At 42.3% G+C, this 14,410-nt stretch overlaps 1 pseudogene; it reads right to left on the reverse strand.

Moving 5' to 3' along the window:
• LOC131249627 (uncharacterized) overlaps window positions 1-14,192 on the reverse strand; it is a 147,983-nt pseudogene extending 133,791 nt beyond the window's left edge.
• Window positions 14,193-14,410: the final 218 nt, after the last annotated feature.

Below are 14,410 nucleotides of genomic sequence, written 5' to 3' on the forward strand. Positions count from 1 at the left end.
GTAGGGCATAAACTTAGTCCTTCGTGTATGTCCCTGGCCTATGTGGCCTAAACTAGGGTCCTTGTGTGGATCCTTGGCCTATGTGGCCTAAACTAGGGTCCTTGGGTGGATCCTTTGCCTGTGTGGCCTAAAACCTAGGTTCCTTGTGTGGATCCTTTGCTCTTGTGTAGCATAAAACCTAGGTTCCTTGTGTGGATTCTTTGCTCTTGTGTAGGGCATAAAACCTAGGTTCCAGGTGTGGATCCTTTGCTCTTGTGTAGGGCATAAAACTTAGGTGCTTCTTGTTGATCTTTGCTCTTGTATATGGCATAAACTTGTGCATTATGTAGGCATGTCTAGATTCCTTGTATAGGTCCTAGAGTCGACCTTGTGTAGGTTGTAAAGGTTAGAGGTGAACCTGATTTGAAACCTCCATTAGTGAATTCCAGTACACTCAAGGGTTGAGTGTGTCCACTGGGAATCGAGTATGCACATAGCCAAACCACTATAAACGACTGTGTTTGGGATTGAAGTTTACATATTCTTCTATTATGTTTGTTTTGAGTGATGACATGAAAGCATGATAATATGAATATCTAGAGTTGATAAGAATCACATCCCACACACTTTCACACAGTTCATCCATCATAGACTAATTGCTTAATCGTGTTTAAATATTGAGTAGTCTTGTGATTGGATCCTCTACTTGGCTTGGAAGCCGTTAGAGTTAAAGTGAGTATATCTTGATAGTTGCACATTAGATCAAGATTAGGCAGATAGGGTTTTTAAATATCAAGAAAAGTATATAAAGTCCTATTCACCCCCCCTCTAGGACACTTTGACCTATTCTGACTTCTACCATAGTGAATTTACAGCAATTTCAGTCCATCATACTAGAAGGTCAGTCCTAATAGACATGATCATTAAGAGGGATGGACATATCCACTGAATAGAATCTTTTAACGAATGGTTGAAGGTGATGATCGTTCACTTTTAAAATGTTACCATCTGATGGATTTTGTATCTCGACATCCTCATAAGGATAAACCATTTTGACTTTGAAGGGGCAAGTCCAACTACATCTCAGTTATCTAGGAAATTCTTGAGTTATACAAGGGGAATTTCTAGTTGGTTTCAGAAGTTTTTGAAAAGGACGAGCTAAATGTCCTTGGGGGGGGGGGGGGGGGGTTGAATAGGACTATACCAAATTAAAAAATAAATGCAGAATTGAAAGAAAGATATCACAATCAAATATAATGAACCATAAGTAAATAGCAACCTCAAATGTACTAGTCTTGAGAGGTTAATACAAACTTAGTTCTAGGGACAACCTAACACTGAAAACCAAAGGCTTATGGCAGGACAACCTTACTAAAATGTTTGTCAGTATCAAAAACCCAAACCAATAAAGAGGTAAAGCAAATAGCAGGAGTGTTAGTTCTGATGGGGGCCTACGTTTTCGTGGCCGATTATGTGTTCCTGACATCCCTGACTTGAGACGGGAGGTTCTCGAGTTAGCCCATAGTTCTAAGCTTGCGATGCATCCAGGTAGCACGAAGATGTATCAGGATATGAAGAGGTCTTATTGGTGGGACAATATGAAGGTCCAGATTGCTGAATTTGTTTCTCGTTGTCTCACGTGCCAGCAGATTAAGGCAGAGCATCGCCGACCTCCTGGATTGTTGCAGCCCATGCCCATAGCTGAATGGAAGTGGGACTTCATCTCTATGGATTTTATCTCTGGGTTGCCGAGAACGAGAAAGGGATATGACTCTATTTGGGTGATAGTCGATCGATTAACGAAGTCGGTGCATTTCTTATCGATCAGAGTCACTAACTCTGCAGACGAGTTAGCTAGGTTGTATATCAAGGAGATAGTGCGTCTGATCCAGGAAGTGATGGGTGTGAAACTGAAGTTCAGCACCGCGTTTCATTCGCAAACAGATGGGCAGACAGAGCGCGTGAATCAGGTCCTGGAAGATATGTTGCGAGCTTGTGTTTTGGATTTCAAGGACAGTTGGGATGATTATCTTCAGTATGCAGAGTTCACGTATAATAACAGTTTCCAGGCGAGTATCGGCATGGCTCCCTATGAGGCATTATATGGTCGCCTGTGCAGAGCACCACATTGCTGGGCAGAAATTGGTGAGCGTAGTTTGCTTGGCCCGGAGTTGGTGTAGGTGACTTCGGAGAAGGTTGACATCATTCGACGTCGACTTCTGACAGCGCAGAGTAGGCAGAAGAGTTATGCTGATACGAGGCGTCGACCGCTTGAGTTTGAAGTTGGAGACCATGTGTTTCTGAAGGTCTCTCCTATGAAGAGAGTTTTACGGTTCGGTAAGAAGGGGAAGCTGACGCTGAGATTTATTGGTCCATTTCAAGTTCTAGATCGAGTGGGAGCAGTAGCGTACTACCTTGCTTTGCCCAAACCTCTTGCGGGCGTGCATAACGTATTTCATGTTTCTATGCTGAAGAAGTACGTTCCTGATCTTTCGCATATTATCAGTTGGGAGCAAGTGCAGTTAAGTGAGAATGTCACTTATGTACTGCGACCGACGCGTATTCTCGACAGGAAGGAGCAGGTATTTCGTAGCAAGGTTATCCCTCTTGTGAAGGTGCTATGGACGCATCATGGTGTAGAAGAGGCTACTTGGGAATCTGAAGCTGAGGTCAGGAAGACCTACCCTCTGCTCCTTGAGGAATTTATGAAGGTATGAATTTCGAGGACGAAATTTTCTTTAAGGGGGGTAGATTGTAATGACCCTGGAAAATTTTGTGCTTATCTTTCCCTAAGTAGTTGTTTTTGGGGTCATTAGCGCTATACTCGATTGCTTGTGAAATTCGCATCAATCATTTTAAATTAGATCTGCATGACTCAAAACTTGTAGATTAGTTAGCGCTATGTTACTCTGAAATTTGGGATCCATCACTAAATCCAGTTGTTCTGGGGAATTTTTGGAAGTTCTGGATCGGACCTGGACCGCGCGTCGAAAGTCCGATTGCGATGATCTTAGGCTGTTGCGGTCATTATGTTGGGCTTGACCATCACCTCAAAAATCAAGTCCATGTGATGTTCTGGGTCGATTTGTTTGAGTTCGGAGTGAAGAGTGTGAGAACGGTTGGAAATTTAATAAGTTTTTATGAAATCTGAGTCGTGTCGCTTGTGCGATGATTTTAAGCAATCTGACCGTTGGATTCTGACCCAATTTCACCCTCTGATCAGGGAAGGTGGCCCAGGCATGACCTTGTGCTTGTGGACCTGATCGAGATTCCGTGACCGTTGAATTGAGTGTGGTCCGTTACGGCTGATCTGAAGAGCCGGTCAGTATGAAAACTCAGCTTGACCTAGATCCATGGTTGGAGAGCTTAAGTCCGACCTTTCGTGATTTTAGGCTCACTAGAAGCGCTTCGTTGGATCGAGAGAGGCTTGCTTTTGTTATAACCTAAGTATACCTTGTCCCTAGGGTTATTTTCATTAATAATAGGCCTATTTATAGTCCTTAAACCCTAGCTCTCTTTTCCATACGAATTTTCTCTAACCCTAGCTTGGAGAGAGAGTGGAAAAGGGAGAGATAGTGAGAGAGAAGTTAGTGAATCATCTTGGATTCTTTCCTATTTTTCTACATCCTTGAACCTTCACTTTGAATCGTTATTCTGACGATTCTGAGTTCATCTTGGGGTAAGTTAACCTAACCCTAATCTGTGTTAGAGCTTAGATTAGTCTTGGTGTTGTTGTATATCATTTCTATCCTTGTTTTAGGGTATTCTATCGCCGTTGATGAAGACAACTCGTCTAAATCAGTTCGGTATTTCTTTTCCGGCTTAAGGTGCGGACTTTAAGTGTATAGGTTATGGTTTTCAAGGCTTTCAATCCCAGTTAATGATTTATTCTTGTTATGGATGAGATTTCACATGCCAAATGTTATGTTTACTTTGTGTTCCTGATATGCATGTGTTATATTGAGATTTGTGTATTCTATGTATATGTATAAAGTACCGTATACGTATAAAATATGCACTTGTGTTTGCCATGCTTATTTGTCATGTATGTATGCTAGATGTGTGTGCGACAACTCCTTGGTAAAAGGAATTGTCCAAATGCTTGTATTTCATCATACGTCATGTATGTTGTTGTATGTATTCTAAGTGTTTGTAGAAATGCCTGAATGATCCTGAGTGCAACTTATTACACTATTTGCGGGCGTTGAGAAGTGATTCTCAACACTCCTATTGATGTGTATGATTTCCTTCTTGCTAGTTACATTCCTTGTTATTTAAATTCAAGTCTTACTTATGCTTTCATTTATGTTAAGTTGATATTCTTCAAGTGCTTATGTACCATGATTTGAGTTGTTGTTTCTTTACTGTTCTACATTCAATATGAATATCTGTTGTAGTGTAATGTGTGTGGGACTAGGCATTAGTCCAGGAAATCGGTAATCTGCCTTAAGGTTGTGGCTGAGATTGCTTTCGCCGTAGCGGATGTAATTAGACGAACCCAAATCGTATTAGAGTTGGCGGCAGTGGTTTGGCCACGTGAAGTGTTTGCGCACTCTATGTCGTTCAACCCAACGTGCGCTCGTGCTAGTCGAGTTCGTTAAATAACCCGATTGTCCGATGTATGTTCATCATGTATGGACTCTACTACTTGAATCTAGGATACCGAACTTACCAATGTAATCCTATTAATCATGGTACCTTAATCCGCTAAGACTCATGAGCCGGACATGGTGGTATGGGACACCGTGGTCGAGCTGTCGGCCTACGCTGGGGTGACGAGCCTCCTCATAGTGACCAGTCAGCAACTAAACTCGTGACCCGATTATGGTGGTATGGGACACTATATTCGTGCTGTCGGCGTACATTGATTAGTGACGAGCCCTTTGTAGTGACCTCGAGCATACCTGGATACTGCAATGAGGTGACGAGCCGAACTGTGTTAATAAAGGTATGAAAGGCGTGCATTGATTGGTGATGAGCCATTTGTTACGACCTGAAACTATATGATCGTATGAGATATCTAGGATTGACGACCCTAGAATGGATCACTGTTTGGATGGTGATATGAGGAAGGTACTTTAGCTTCCCAATCCTGCTGTATGAAAGGACTAATAACAACTTGGTAATCATATCCATGCACCGCATTTGCATATGCTTTGTAGATGTGGCGCACTTTGAGGTGGTGTCATGCGTAACGTAAGATGAAGATGCTGAGGGTGTACGCGTGAGGGCACGCATCATTTTACATACATCCTTGCATGAACAAGAGTACTTAGGATTTATTTAATTTTCTGCTTTATCATTACTGCTTGATTGAACTGATAACATGTTAACTGGTGCCTTATTGTTCCACTGAGTTGATCACTCACTCCCACGTTCTGGGGTAGTGTTAAACACCCACCAGACTTTGTCTTAGGTTCTGATGTTGCAGATGTTGATGTGACTTCTGAGGCAGAGCGGGAGATGGATGATGATGAAGCTGCTTTCTCTTATATGCAGTTTTCAGACAGGTTCTATCGAGCTTGTTCTGATGCGCGGGACTCTAGGATTATTTTTTTTGGGATTCAAATAATGTAACTTGATACTTGTAATTTTGTTAAGTAACACTTACATTACGACCTGGTTTGTGTATGTACTTCAGGGATTCACACTTGTACACATATATTTCTATAAGTCCTCCTCTTGCTTTCTTCACTTATCCCTGAATTATATCTGTGCTTTGGCTTAATCTATTCCATGTTTTATGCACTAATACAGTCAACATACATCCATCATTAAATATGTTGCATAAGTGATGTTTTGGAACTCGGGAGCTGAGTTATGCTCGACCCCCAAATTTCAGGGCGTTGCAGTAATCAATGAAGAGAGCAGTTAAGTAGATGGGTGTTTGGGCCATTGGGCTTCGTGGATTATTAGATCCAGTCTATTGGATTAGGTCCAACCATGGATGGTGGAATAATTAAATCCTAATTTACTAAAGATCATATCTTCTCAAGACAATGCCTTATTTTTCCAATTGTTACTGTGTCTGTAAGCACTAAGTTTTTTTTTTTTAAAAATTAGTTTTTACCTACCCACTGGAAAAGGTAGTGTCTCGGGAACAGAGGACTTAAATATAACACTATAATGATGGCCAAGTACGCGTCAATCGTTAAAAAAAAAGGATGGTCAAGTAAGCAGTTCTTATCCCTTCCCAAGAAAGCTCTGTGGATAGATGTTAATTTTTTCGAAATGGTAGAACTTTTCTTTGTTTTGTAATGATGGATTGTTGTAATGTATATGTTTTTTGATTTATCTCTAATCAATTCAAATCAAAATATAGTGCAGGTGTTTGCTGATATTTCACTCTGCTTCATGCTTGTGTCACTTGGTATATAAGTTCTTGTAAGTACCTAGTTAGTAAATGAATTCATTCCTTCAAAAAATAAAAATAAAAAGGAGTTACTCTAAGGATTTTCATGGAAATGTTTTAGTTGATCTTGTTGTATTGGGCACCTTATCTCCAGAATCCCAACATATTGTATTCTCTTCACACAAACACCCATTAAAAATCATATAAGGTTCTGGTGCAGATCCTATTTTCTTCTTAACCTTGTATGTACAGCAGTAATGGATATATCAGTATTTTGGGACACATCAAAACAATAATCGAATTAAGCAGCACTAATACCAAAGGTATAATGGGGACCTGTTGAAGCTTTTTTGAATCATTATAAGGTTCTAATGTCCAGAACAATGGCAAGTTTGTTTATTTTGGCATTTGCTAACCCCAAACAAGTGTATAAATTCAGCCCCTCTACATAACAGCATGGAATGTGTGCGTGATCTAGGTTGTCTATTGGGTGGCCCCATGACTTAATTTTCATGGCCCAAACATCAGGTGAGTCACGGTTTGTGAAACCAATTGTCAGTTGAAAAGAACGTGGCCAAAATTTGTTAGCGGTACTTTTCTTTTGTGCACTGTTGCTCATCCGATTAGTGGATTGGTCTAGCTATCTGGCCAGTACCTTGACAATGTGGGGCTGAGTTGATGGACAGCTTGGATCTCAGACATATGTGACATTTGGCGATGTGTTGGCATGTAGAGGAACTACCATATATGGACATGGGTTTAGCAAAGCTTTTTCTATTGTTAGTAATGTAAGGATGTTTTGCAATAGCAAACCGCTATTTTGTAAATGATTTTATTAAGCAATGTTGTCCAAGTCATAATTGTATCATTAGATGTAATAGAGGACAAATCTAATCATACCGTCAATGGAATTGTTTTTTCTATTTTTTTTCTTTAAAAGAAAATTTTCTGAAAATTTGATAAGAAATAAAAATAATAACTCACATGATCACTATTTAGATGTCTTTATCCTCTCCATAATGACTTTATATTATTTCAGTGAATTTTATTTTATTTTTTGTTCTTTTTGTTCTATTTACATCTTTTCTTTCTTTCCTTACGTAGTTGTATAGTATAAAGTTACATGAATCTTCTACTTTTGATATTATTTAAGTTGCTACTCCCTTTCCCGTTCTGGTAAATAAGGTTCATTGTCATAAACCAAAGGGCTGGATACTTCTATTGAGTTCAAAATCCTCACATGAAGATCATTTGGGCACCAAAAACTCTCCATTGAAGACATTAATATTCAGTTTATTGAAATGCATTATGCAGCTTCTGTAACTCTAATTAAGATAAGTTATTCAATCCTTACTTGAAAATGGATTTTGATGGCTTCCAAAGTTCAATTGGAATTTATAAAAAATAAAAAATAAAAATTTAATGGTATCATTGATAGAGTTAAATGCGGAACTGGATTCTTTTAGCATGGACAATGCTTAGATTACAGTATATTTGAAAACACGAATATCTTTCAAACTTTTAATAAAGGATGTGTATTTTTGATAATTAAAATTAAGAAAACCCAAACTAATTAGAATGTTTTATAAACTACTTTGCAGGGAATTGATTATTTGAAGTATGATAACTACTTGAATAAGTTCCATATATGTACATTGTAGCGTTTTATAATTGGTAATGGCTAAAATACACTCTTTCACTCTTCCACACCCAGCGTTTTATACTTGCTAACGCTTAAATACACTCTTTCAAAATGCACTCTTTCACTATACTGATCATGCGGCGCTTAAGTACCTTCTTTCTAAGAATGATGTTAAGCTCCGCTTGATAAGATGAATCCTCCTACTCCAGGAATTTGATTTAGAAATAAAAGATTAAAAAAGGAGTAGAGAACGTAGTGGTTGACCATCTTTCACGACTTGATCCTCCTAATTCCCTTGAGACAGTACCCATAAACGACATGTTCCCTAATGAATAATTGGTTAAACTCTCCCACTTACCTTGATTTGCTGATATTGCTAATTATCTTGCCACAGGTTTCATGCCAACACATTGGACTGCGCAAGATAAGAAAAAATTCTTCGCCAAGGTATGCAAATTCTTCTGGGATGATCTGTATTTGTTTAAATATTACCCAGATCAAATTTTAAGGAGATGTGTGCCAGAAATGAACACCAAAGTGTCATCTCTTTCTGTCACTCTTAGGCCTGTGGTGGTCACTTTTTTTTAGTAAAAAGACCACGACTAAAATTCTGTAGTGCGGCTTTTACTGGACCACTGTGTAAGGCACGTATCCTAGTACTGTACCATTCCACCACCTCTCACAATCCTCCCCATCAAACTTTGACAACTTGCGACCTGTAGACAATAAATGCGCGTGACCCTAAGTCACATCCCGAAGACCTGAGTCAACTCAACTCGAAACTCATACCATTACAACCGCACCGTCGGCGTGGTTCCAACACCGCGTCTTGCGCACCAATGCAATACCTAGACTAGGAGTTGTGGGCCGGCGTATATCTCAAAGAAATGCCGCGCGTTGCGAATTTTGAGATATTCTGGAGAATCTCTACCCATGCCTTTCTCGTCAATCAGTCAAGTACAACCCATCACTCACCCATACCTCGCTCATCATCAAGTCAAATTAACCCATACCTATCCAATCCCTTTCTTACCAACAATGTAAGGAAACCCATACCCCATGCCACCTCATGCCCCCAAAAGTCAACCAAGCCCATACCTTCCATGTCACCTCTTCTTACAACACCCATTCCTCACTCATTCCATCTCATTTCTCCCTCCATTTCCCTAGCAACCAAGAGAGAAAAAGACTAAGGAGAGAAAAGAGAAGCGAAGAGAAGACCTATCTCCCTACCACCCAATCTCGCCAACCAACCATCCAAACTTCATCATCCACCATAAAAAAGAGAGCTTGAGAGCCAAGGATTCTAAGGAGCTAAAGAAGAGGAATAATAGGTGGGTGTTCTTAGGTTTAGATCTTAATTTTAATGTTGGGCCAAGTGGGGCCTACCGGTTAATGGAATGGATCCTATCTGAGACCCAAGGTGTGGCCAATGGCCCACCAAAATTCATATATGTAAATCCATGATGGGGCCATTCTCCATAGACCCCACCATGATGTTTATTTGATGCTCAACATGTAAAGGTCATCTAGACCTTAAATTTATGATGGGGATGGTATCCCCACCTTGATTTTCTCATTTGAGGGCCCACAACTATTGAGACCCACTTAATGTATGTATTGTAGCTCAAGGGAGCTCATAGTGGCGGAACTCCCTTCCACTATACACCTCTCCCTCTATCTCTCTCTTTCCCTGTTGATGGCCCACCTTGATGATGTATGTGCCGTACCCACACTGTCCCATTGTGGGATACTCTCGCTGTCCAAACTAAGGCCCACCTCACTGCCACATCCAGCCATCCCACCCTGTTACCATTTTCGGGAAGGCCTGGACATAGGGAAAACACATTTATCGGCCTGATTGGTCTGGGGTGGCCCACCTTTCCATGGACCCCACCATAACACAATTCCATCCACGCCGTCCGTCCAGTGGGTAGGGCCCACTTGGATGTCCGTTTTGGACAGGCTTGGATAACAATATCAGCTTGATCAACTGACTAGTGGGCCACGTGTATGTGGACTCACCCTAATGTAAGTATTTTATCCGCAACGTCCAGCGTGGGACAGTGGGACCCATCTAGCGTATATTATATCCACACCATCCAGTAGGTGGATGGTGGGACCCTCCATGTCTATACTGCACCCACACCATCCAGCAGGTGGACGGTGGGGCCTTGAACATGGGACAGTGGGACTCATATGATGTATGTATTATATCTACACTGTCCGTCTGGTGAGGCCCACCTGTTGTATGTGAAGCCCATTGCAATGCATGAGGCCCATTGAGATGTATGTGGCCCACTGTGATGTGATTGAGGCCCATTATGATGTGTAGGCCCACTATGAGGCCCATTGTGTGTGTGAGTCCCATTATATGAGAGGCCCATTGTACGTGTGAGGCCCATTGCCATGTGTGAGGCCCACCATGACGTGTGTGCGTGTTATATGCACACTATCCATTCATTTATACAAACCACCTTATGCAGGCCCACCATAATGTATGAGTTATACGCCCCTATGGGCTACCTTGAGAGGCCCACCATGATGTGTGCATAGTACACGCACTATCCATCCGTCCTTCTAGAAATTTTAAGGGCCGAGGGCCCCGTTGTGATTCCGATCCCAATCCTAATCCCAAATGGACTGCACCTTAGGACAATGGTGGTTAAATGTCCACCGTTGTAAACCTCCGTAGGGCCCATTGTTAGGCTTATTTCCACCCTTACCCTTTATGGGCTAACCCAAACCATTAGGTCCCCACTGATGTTAGTGTTACCCATTGGGCTAACTCAAACCGTTGGGCCCCCATTGATAATGGTGCTTCCCACCATGCCCTGTAGGATTGTCCAAATCTTGAAGCCCACATTATGTTCATACGGGGCCTTCCATAGAAATGTGGCCCACCTAGATACATGTTATGCTCAAGTTTAGTGACCATACCCAAGGCCCACTTAGGTGTTGAGCGGGCTACCCAATCCGTTTAGAAGGACACATAGTCCTAGATGTATGAACCCCACCAAAGCCACCTTGTATTCACACCGGGCCCCCATAGGAAAGCCCAATTTATTTCGTGATAGAGAGGGTGAGGAAGCCACTCGTTACACGAAGTTTCACTCACCTTGTTGTATACCCATTAGACTCACCCCACGAGGCCCATCCTTGATGAAGGTATGTCATCTAGGCCATCCATTATTTGTAGGAGAATACATCATAACCTTTAATTATAGATGGAAGAATACGTGATATCCACTATATAGAGCCTATCTCAATGTATGTGTTAGATCAGCCATTTTCCCCCAGTGGACCCCACCTTGGGATATTCGTTATATTAATGTCTTGAGAGGCTAATGTTAGCCTAACATGGGACATACCACATGGACTCCTATAGTTGTAGGAGTATGTCGTTTAGCTCCTGCTCTTGATATGTGATATACTGGTTTAGGCAGATTGTGGTCCATTATTGTCTACTATTTATATCTTAGAACATGCTAACACACCTTGTTTAGTAGGTCACACTGAGAGCATGTTTAGTATAATGTCATGGCATATGCCTATATGCATCATTTGTAGGCCTGTTATGAGGAATGATTGATCGTAGCATATACCATTGCGCTAAGATGTTTATGGGACTCCTTGTGAGATGGAGTTGCCCCACATAATCATGTGGTATGCACAGGTTGATGTATGAATAGATGGTATGACTCATGCATCTCGCATTTTGGGTCACATGATCACTGTACGCCCTAGCGACACCAAGGCTATAGCCTTCACAGACATATGGTGGATGACCAGATAGGATACCAAAAATGTTTAGAACTCAGCATGTGGGCACTTTGGATGTATGTGGGTAAAAGCTCCTAAACCCCCGTGGCCAGGGGATGCTCTAATGTCTAGATTGAGTGGATATATGAGTACCTGAGTGCTGAATACCAGTAGGCCGTGTCTCCCACTGTGTCTGGTCGGTTGGAAGGGGGTGTGGCCTTATCTGCCCGAGGGTAGGGAGCAAAGCTAGGCGAAGTTTGACCAGCTCAAAAATGGGTCTGCTATTGACATGTTGTTTAGATATTGGCAGACTACTGGCCAGGCAGGTAGTGAGGTCTCTTCAACTCACCTGGTTGCGGGCGATAGGGCGACAATCTGGTGTGGAGTGTACTAGATCCCGGTGATATTCCTGAGATGTACAGTACTAATATGTGGAACCTTACTGAGTAGAAGTTACGTACTCAACATTTGACTCATTCATTCATTCATTCACTATCCACTCGGGTTGGTGGTGCACAACTAAATCATTATGTATACCTTCGCAATGGCCATAATTTCGGTTGGGTATGCGACCAACTTGAGATCAGGAGTTTACCGCATTGAGTCTAGCTATCCTAATTTAGGTATGGGTCTAGTTTGGATAGAAGTCCCTTGTGATGAACCCCACAACTTGTGATACCATGTACTATCATCCCGACTACACAGTCTAGCTTTGTCATTTCTTTTGCATTGCATCCTCTGCTTATGACATTTGGTTTACTATATTTCTATATTATGTGGCCTAGATAAGGCTGATGGTATTCGTGGACTCGTCAGGATTTGCATATTGCATTGCATCCTTAGCATATGACATTTGACTTACTATGGCTCTGCATTGCATAGCCAATCTGCATCACATAGCCGATCTCCATCGTATCCGTAGCATATGATATTTGGTTTATTATGTCCTTGTACTCGAATGATTATGGACTTACCAGTATTTCCTCTTACTATGATATTTATATGCTTAACACATGCATTGCACACACATACACCGCCCTATAAGCTTCTTGTAAGCTTACACACGACCGTTGCATGTAGGTGATGTCAAGTTGCAGTAGCATTGAGGTAGGAGCGTGTGTTAGAGCTTTGAGTTTTTGTTTCATATATGTATTTCCCTTTCAGCATTGTACTCAAATGATTTTATTAGTGGATATGTGGTGATAATGTTTTTATGACTTGGTTTTGCTTGTGGTTATGCTCCCTTACAAAAAAAATCATACTAAAAATCCTCCTTATAGGATCCCAAGATTGGAATCTAGCAAATGGGTGTTGGGAGCCGAGAATGGGGTACTACGGAGGCTATCGATGCTGGATTCGGTGAACGAGAATTTTGTGAGCTCGGTTTCTGAGTTTGTTGCGTGACAGAAGTTGGTATCGGAGCATAACTTGGGACTACCTGAGGATAACATCTCATACTGCTTGTAACTGCCCTTCATTATATGATTATTGAGAACTTAGAATGATTAGGTCCCCGAGTTCAAATAACTTAGAAACCTTCTGATATAGCTCCCTACTGTGTGTGCATTTGAGAGTGCTGGAGGGTAATAAGCCACTTGTCCCTTCCTATAGGGTATGACGCATGAGAGATCGAGCTGAGCGGCTCTCACTTCCAAGACCAGTGCAACCCTGACCGTATCGGTGAGCACGAATCAGCTACAACAGATGCTACAGGCGATGATCGTGATTCATCAGGGGTAGGATAGGCAACCCGCGGATGTACCTGCCCAAACTGAGCAGGAGCATGTGAGCTCCCTTCTACATGACTTGAAGCGGCTCGATTCCTCGCGTTTCCAGGGAGAACCTGACTCGTCAACAACGGAAAGATAGAGATCTAAGGTGGAGAAGATCGTTGATACCATGAGGTGCACGACCCAGAAGCAAGTCCCATTGTCAGTATTTCTTCTTCAGAGAGAGGCTGAGCACTGGTGGACATCGGTTGCTCTAGTGGCAAGGGCAGAGTTTGAGTGGACATAGGAGGACTTTACAGATTGGTTCAAGTAGAAGTTCTTCCCGATACGCAGCTGTCAACAGTGCGCACTCGAGTTCAAGACTCTTATGCAGGTGGACATGTTGGTGTCCCAGTATGAGGCCCGATTCGTCGCGTTATCGGGATTTATACCATTTATGGAGCTGATGAGGAGAGGAAGGCCCACCATTTTGAGTGTGGCTTGCGTCGTGGCCTTCAAAGTGATGTCGTTCGACACATGCTCCTGACATTTGAGCAAGTCATACAGCAGGCCCTGATATATGAGGCAGAATGAGCGGATTCCCAGCAGGTCCATGACCGGAGAGGGGACCGGAAGAGGAAGACCCCCTCCGGTAGCTCCGATCAGCAGCGTCGACGAATGCAAAGGCATAGGAACTGTCCATCCTTTCGAGTGCCAGCAGCACCTTCAACACCACCACTGAGACCATTCTCAGGTGTTTATTTCAGATGCGGTGGGATGGGGCATCGTAAGCACGAGTGTCCCCATCCTCAGCAGCAGCCTCCATGGCAGTAGCAACGATGATAGTACCTGCCACCGAGACCCCAACAGCAGGCGCAGTAGCAACAACCATAGAGGAGACATACACCTCCCCAGTAGGCCCAAGGCAGACTTTATAAAACCTAGCGGGACCCTCAGTCATCAGGA

The sequence above is a fragment of the Magnolia sinica genome, chromosome 6, assembly GCF_029962835.1.
Source record: "Magnolia sinica isolate HGM2019 chromosome 6, MsV1, whole genome shotgun sequence".
Lineage (NCBI taxonomy): Eukaryota > Viridiplantae > Streptophyta > Magnoliopsida > Magnoliales > Magnoliaceae > Magnolia > Magnolia sinica.